The sequence below is a fragment of the Trichosurus vulpecula genome, chromosome 5 (assembly GCF_011100635.1).
Source record: "Trichosurus vulpecula isolate mTriVul1 chromosome 5, mTriVul1.pri, whole genome shotgun sequence".
NCBI lineage: Eukaryota > Metazoa > Chordata > Mammalia > Diprotodontia > Phalangeridae > Trichosurus > Trichosurus vulpecula.
The window spans coordinates 266,955,497-266,963,275 of NC_050577.1; the positions used below are offsets into that span (position 1 = coordinate 266,955,497).

The 7,779-nt window shown below is 40.0% G+C and overlaps 1 pseudogene; it reads left to right on the top strand.

The window, feature by feature from the left end:
* The first annotated feature begins 5,854 nt into the window (after positions 1-5,854).
* LOC118851288 lies at positions 5,855-7,457 on the top strand (annotated as a pseudogene).
* The last annotated feature ends 322 nt before the right edge of the window (positions 7,458-7,779 follow it).

Here is a 7,779-nt window from a genome sequence, read left to right on the forward strand (position 1 = left end):
AACTAACATTAATAGAAGAAGAGTTTTTTTTTTCTTTTTTGAGAATGACAAATGTTTCCCCATCATAGTGGAGTTTAAGTACATTCTCCATGTATGCAATATAGGCAAGGAGTTAAAAGCAGAGGAATCTGATTCTACCCAAGGAATTGGGAACTAATGGTGAATTTCTCTCCAAATGAATTAGTTGTTCCCTCTCATTGCATACTGCCATTTTTTATGGTATGTATGTATGTATGTATGTATGTATGTATCTATCAATCATCTATCTGTCATATATCTATCAATCTATCTATCTATATGTTTGTACATGTATGTATGTCTTGGTGGTCACTAATGCTTGTTGTGTGATCGGTGATGGCATTGATAGAGATCTGGGGGAAAGCTTGGATTTTTAGGCCCATTACAACTCAGAACTCCTGAGCTCAAGTGATATATCAGCCTGCGCTTCGCTGGTATTACAGGTATTCACCACTATGCCCAATCTTAACTGCTATTTTGTGAAGAAACATTATGAAGAGAATTCTATAAAAGTTCTGCCATGGCAGTTTTTGAGAGACTGAGAAGAGAAGTTAATGGAGAGAGCTGAAAGAAGATGGAGACTTTCCTCACAAAACTGTTTTAACCTTTAGCTTGTGGAGAGGATGAAGAGAATTCTTAAGAAAAGACTTTGGTATCTTGGGTTAATTAAGTTGATGGACCATATTTTCAGAAGAAAGGAGAATCATCAGAAGTTTCGATGATGATTTTAGGTGACTCTGTGATATTGCTTACAATTAAAATATTTTAAATAATTGTTTTGTCTTTGAGTATCATTTGTTACCTTGTTAATAGATTGTATCATTAGCAACTTTAATGTTGATTCAATGCTAGGAGATCAGAGATTTTGATATTTATTCTTTATTTTCTTTTACCCTTTTGGAGGCAATGCGGGTTAAGTAACTTGCCCAGGGTCACACATCTAGTAAGTGTCTGAGGCCGAGGCCAGATTTGAACTTAGGTTTACCTGACTCGAGGGCTAGGGCCCTATCCACTGCACCACCTAGCTGCCCCTGAGGATTGGGTATCTAGATATGAGGAACTACTTATGCCCAAAGAGATTTCTCTAGTTTATTAAATAATACTTAATAAATTGGAGTGGGATCATTGAGCTTAACTGACTAATTAATGAGAGGTAAATTAATATTTAATGAGGAGGTACTCAAATATACCTTTGGATTACCTAGAACTCAGGAAGATGGGAACGAATGTAGTAGTCAAGTAGAAAGTGAGGTTTGGTTGACTCTCTGTATAACCATTTACATCATGGCTGCGCAACCTTAGGTTTTTATTGAAACAATAGACACTATATTTTGATTTGCCATTTTAGTGAGAGCTTGGTGGTAGCTCAGCTTCATTTACTAAAGCATTTATGTAAATTTATATCCTGGTAGGTGGGCCGCATAAATTGCACTGCAGGCTGCATTTTGGACAGCCCTGATTTACATAAATAAGATATAAATCGAAAACAATAGATACAGAACAGAAATTAGCACACTTGGCTAGCTGGAAGAGGGAAAAGAGGCTTTGCTAGGGATTAATTGAGACTCCTGATTAGTGAGGTCCCTTGGACTGGCTATCACTGCCTCAGATCTATGGATCTCTGTTGAGGTTGCCCTGGCTAGCACAAGGTCAGTCCATAGCTTCTGATAGGCTCTCTCACATTTTATCCTTCAGCATACTGCTTGCTCCTACACAGATTAACAAATCCCTCCCTGCATATGTGGCTCAAGTCTCCCCTTCCTGCTTAGGAATCAAGGTCAGTCCCTCCCCTAAGTGTCTCTGCTTCAAGCAAGGTAAGCTACAAATACACATCATTTGATGCTAATAAAAGTCTTTTTTGGTCCCTATACCTTTTGGCTTTCAGTATACCTTCTTGTATCCAATTAATATTAAAAAAATAAAATCTAGCATTTATTTTTGGATAAATTCTAGAATTTGTTTCTAGAGTCAAGACATTCTAGAATTTATGATGCATATGCACATAAGAAGTAAAATGACACTAATCACAATAAAATAATATAGTTGTTTGCCAAATATTCCCATTGAGAAACTTCTACCCTTGGGGTAGGTATATTCTAGGTTGGGAACCCCTGGACTAGAAAGGGAAGGGGAAGAAGCATTTACAGGATGAGGAGGCTCTTCAAACACCATATTCTTCAGTCTGTCCACATCTCCCTTCACATACCAACTCTTTGCCCTCATAGGAGCATTCATCAATGGAATCCCTTTCCAAAGCAAGGCTCCCCCCACTTTTCAATCCTTCCCTCCTCCTCCTTACCAACTCCCTTATAAACTCCTCTCTGACACCACAGGGATCACATTGTCTTTATTGCTAGTCCTCAATTTGACTTGGACACATCACACATCCTTCTCTAACCTCCTGTCTAACCACCTCCCCCATCCTCGCCCCCATTATAATATAGGCCCACAAAAAAAGAAAATAAAACTTTGATTCATCTATGGACAATGTTACCAGGTTCTGTCCATAATGCTTCTTTGCTATTATCTATACAAGACTTCTACCCTCACCCTTGTTTCTTTTGTGTACATTTAGAAAGAAGTTTCTTATTGGTTTCTCTATTCTTTACTCTCTTGGCATTCCTCTATTTGCTGCATTTATTTACTTCTGCATTTCTGTAGGTGTCTGAAAAGCAAATAATCTCTTCAGTTCTTGTTTTCTTTCTAGCAATTTTTTTTTGGAGGGGGAAAGGCAGGGCAATTGGGTTAAATGACTTGCGCAAGGTCACACAACTGGTAAGTGCCAAGTGTCTGAAGGTCAGATTTGAATTCATGTCCTCCTGACTCCCGGGCTGGTGCTCTACTCATTGCGCCACCTAGCTGCCCCACTAGGAATGTTTCAAAAGTCTCTATTACTGAATGATTAGATTTACAGGGTAGGTCATTGTAGGCTTCATCCTGAGCTCCAGTGTTCTTTTGAATACATTATTCTATCGCCCCCTATGTTTTCTATTGGGTGCAAAATAGACCTATGTTATTTAATTTCTTTTCAATTGTATTTGATGGTCTTTCTCCTGATCACTTTTAGAACTTGTTTCTGAATTGAATTGTCAGATTTAACCACTATATGTCTTGGAGTTCGCACCTTTGCTTCCCCCCCACCCCTAGGTGATCTGTGAATTTTTTCAATTGGTATTTCATTTTCTGTGTTCAAAAGTTTTGGACATTTCCCTTCTTTCCTGTATTATGATGTTAATTTTTTTTTGTTGTGTGTTTCTTCTAGACTTATGATTCTTAGATCGTTTCTATATATTCTGCCTTCAAGAGCCATATATTTTGTTTGCACAGTGAGCATATTTTTAGTGTTTCTTCTTATAGATTGTTCTTCACTTCTGTGTATTTGCATTCCTAATCTATTGTTCTCTGTTTTGTTTCTTTGGTGAGACTTGCTTTCCCAATTCCAGTTTCCCTATTCTGCCCATTATTTTTTGTGCAGGCCATAAATTCTGCTCTCATTATTCTAATTTCTCTTTTGAACCACCAAGGAACAGTCTTGAAGTTCCATGTGCTCCTCACTTTCTACTGGGTCCTCTGTTTCATGAAGTGTTTGATTATTTTTCTTTGTTGCAGTATTTATTCATAAATGCCTGGACTCATTGACTAGATCTAGAGGCCATATTTCCTTCTGTTGTTAGTGTTTTTCCTATTGATTTATCTGCTTATATTCAAGGTCTTTGAGTTTTCTTCTTCCTGAGATCTTTGACAATAGTAATGTTTTTTTTTCTTCCTTATTTTCGCTTATTCACTTTCTGACTCTGTCCACCTTGATGGTGGCTGGATCTCAAAACCTCCCCTCAAGTGATTTTTGTGGGGTCAGAACCAGACTCAGCTGGATGCTGTGCTACATAAGCACCCACCCACCTTAGGTATTCCGTTCTCCTCCTGTTTTTTAGTTCTCTTTCCTGGCATCAGCACTTAAGAGCTGTGAAGTGCTGGTGCCACAGGGTTGTCCTGCCTGCCACCTGGTTCTGGTGGTGCTTCAGGGTTGTGGCCTCTGGTAGGCTTTTGCTCCTGGAGGGCTAAGGCCAGCACAACCCAGGGCAAACTTCTGCAGTTTGGAACCAGGGTCTCCAAAGCACTGGAAAGAGGAAGGGAGATGGGTGTGGGGATATGTTTTGTTGTAAGCCTATGTCCAATCTTTGGGTCTGTTGGTGCAGTCTTGTTGTGGGTAGGATCTGAGGAGGGGGAGGGGTGCTGAGACAGCTTTTTAGGGTCAGTGAGCCTTAGTTCATGGGTGTGTGTGTGTGTGTGTGTGTGTGTGTGTTTTAACCTTCTTTTGGATTCCAGGTGTTCTAGACCATGGAGAGAGCAGAAGTTGCTTTATCATTGGTACATAATTTATTTTTTGGGAGAGATTTGAGAGGTCAGGGACATCAGAGAAAATGTCTAGTCTTCCAACTCATTGCTCATATGAATCAGAATTCCTTGGAACAAGCATTTATTAAGTGCTTTGGGGCCATTTCCAGTGTCCTGATCTATACCTTGTTACCAGACCCAGATGGCTCCAGAGGAGAGAGTGAGGCTGGTGACTTTGCACAGCTTTTCCTCACTTAAATCCAATTCACTTGCAAGTCATGGCATCACCTTCCTGATGTCATGGTCCTCTTCATGGACAAACAACAGCAAAGGACATCAACAAAAAAAACAATATTAAGTGCCTACTATGTGCTAAAACTGTGCTAAATTCTTTTGATTCAATAAGAACCCTGTGAGGTAGGTGCTATTATGATCCCCATTTTTCAGTTAAGTAAACTGAGGCAGACATAGTTTAAGTGGCTTGCCCAGGGTCACACATCTAGTAAGTGACTGAGATCAGGTTTGAACTCAGGTCTTCCTGACTCCAGGCTCAGTGCTCTGTGCCACCTAGCTTCCTACTGGAGATATTATCTTTTTTTTTTAACAGTTGGGGAAACAGCCTCAGAGAAATTATGAATTATAGGACCAGTAGAGGCTTCCATTGTTTGCTCGAGTCTTGGCCCAGAGACTTCCTGTTTCCAGGTGGGATCCAGTTGACAAGTCTTTAGAACAAAGAACAGAACTGTCCCAATAAGCTGCTGCCCTCAGGCTTAACCCTTCCCCTCACCCCCTTCCCTTCCTGATTCAGGGGTCAGTGCCCTCATTAGAGATCTCACATTACATTAGGGTAACTATTAATATACTTGCTAAATTTGTGTAGTAGTGGTGGTGGTGGTGAGTTGATTCTTTGCCTCACTCAGTTGATATAATCACAGAAAGTAATGGATACATAACAGAAATAACTAGGTATTAATATGTAAACAAAGTACAAAGGCGGTCTAATCCCTGTTATTCCTTTACAAAGTGTGCAATTCTCAGATAGAATTGGAAGGGAAGTTTGGCATTGGGTAGCTGAAAAATGGCCGTACCCTTGGAGGCCTGCAGGATAGGCAAATATTGACACTTAAGATCTGAAAACGGTAAAATCTGAAAGGAACTTTGGCCTCCACCCTTATGTATAGAATAGTTATCATAAAGTTCCTAGGAGTCAGGTAAGATCGCATTTCAATTTATCTATTTTATAGACCAACCACCGCTAAAACCATAGTAGATGGCAATAATGTCGTTAGGAATGATAATACTTCTTCCTGGCAAACAAGTATCTTTGGATAAGATCCTGGGCCATCTATGTAGGGAGGTGGGCTAGACCAGCGCTCCTGGGGTTCCCCTCTTTGTCCACAAGGTGGCACTGTGGTATAGGGAAAAGGGAAGTGACATGCGTGTCCGAAGGTGGAGTAATCTTTTTGAGTTATGCTGGAGTCCAAGTCTGAATGCCTTGGCGATGGACTGTGGGCTTGGTGGTCAGCAACATCTGCAACACAGCCTTCCAGTCAATTCTGAGAATTCTATTGATGAAGGAACCTCAGTAGACCCAACTTCCTGATTGGGGGTTATGTTAGGAGCCAATCCGTAAAAAGATGGTGTTGGATCACATGACCCCTGAAAGCCCTTCCCGCTCTCCATCTAGGATCACCCTTGTCTTTCTGGAACCTGTTGGTGAATAGACTCAACACATTTCACTAGTGTTTTGCAATAATCAAGCATGGTTTCATTTATCTATAGATCTGTGTCAGAAAGGGACAATATGGTGACCTACCTAGAATTTGTTTTGAGGCTCTCATGAGAATTTCATATGGTCTGTAAAGCCATCCTTTCCATTTACAATATATCTAATGTACATGAGAAGAATAGGTCATTAGGTCATTTGGGGTGAATTTAGCACAAACTTTGGTCAAGTGTGTTTTTATTTCAGGATTCTCCTATTCAATAACTTTGCTGGACTGTGGGTAGTGACTACAGAGCAGATATCGTATGTTGAAAGCTTAACAAATATCTTTAATATCTGATTTGTGAAATAGGGTGAGGTGTAGTGCACAAAAAGCTGACCTTGTAGCCAGGGAGTTTAAGTCCTGCCTTGGAGGAATACTAACTACGTGACTCTGGTTCTAGGCAACTCTCTAAGACTTTAAGTTGCAGATAAAGTAACAATCTGCATTAGTAGAAGGAATTCTCTCATCTAAGAGTTCCCTGTTCCTATGAAATCACAGGGCTAGTCCCTGTCCCCTATACAGAATATAGTGAATGGCAATGCACAGATGAGAATGAATTCCTTATGGAGTTTCTTGGTGACAGTGGTGCAATCTGCAAGGGTAGGGTTCCACCTATCCAAATACATATTAAGAATAATTAGAGGTGGACTTTGGACTCAGCTGGGAGAAGCTGAAGAATCTGAGCTGCCTTGTTCTTCTCCTTGCCACTCTAGGAGGGGTGCCGCCAGTCTTGTCACAGAGATACTCCTAAAAATAACCCAGATACTCCATTTGATTTCACACTATAAAACTACAAGAGAATAGAAGCAATTGTAAAGAATTACCCAGAGGGACATAAAGCCGCAGCTGCGCTTCCAGTACTGGACTTAGCCCAAAGGCAGAATAGATGGTTGCCCATCTCTGTCACGAACAAGGTTGCTGAAATTTTACAAGTATCTTCAGTGAGAGTATATGAAGTAGCAACTTTTTATACAATGTATAATTGAAAGCCAGTTGGAAAGCATCATATTCAAGTCTGTACCACTACACCTTGTATGCTTCGAGATTCCGATAGCATACTGGAGGCCGTTCAGAACAAAGCTGGATATTAAGGTTGGAGAAACTACACCTGACAAGCTTTTCACGCTAATAGAAGTGCAATGTTTAGGTGCCTGTGTAAATGCACTGATGGTTCAAATAAATGATAATTACTATGAAGATTTGACACCTAAGAATATTGAAGAGATAATTGGTGAGCTGAAAGCTGGTGATGTTCCCAAACCTGGACCAAGGAGTGGACATTTCTCTTGTGAGCCAGCTGGTGGTCTTACATTTTTGACTGAGCCATCTGTATGACTTTGTCTAAAAATCCCAAACAAACCTGTTAAAATATTTCTCTGTACATTTCAAAATAGATTAAAACTAATCTCCCCATTAAAAAAGAAAAATTAGAACATATTCATAGGAACAACACTTATGTAAATGGATAGAATTAATCTGCAAGTTTATAAATGGTCCCTATGATGAGGGGGAGGCAGAAAATGAAGTTTTTACTTGTTTGCCAATTTTGTGATCAAGCCAATTGGGCAAGAGCCAATGTACGGTTGTTCTAAGGAGGGAAAATTTGGTAGTTTTTCCACAGCATAATAACCACCACCCATTTGTTTATGTGAGCTAG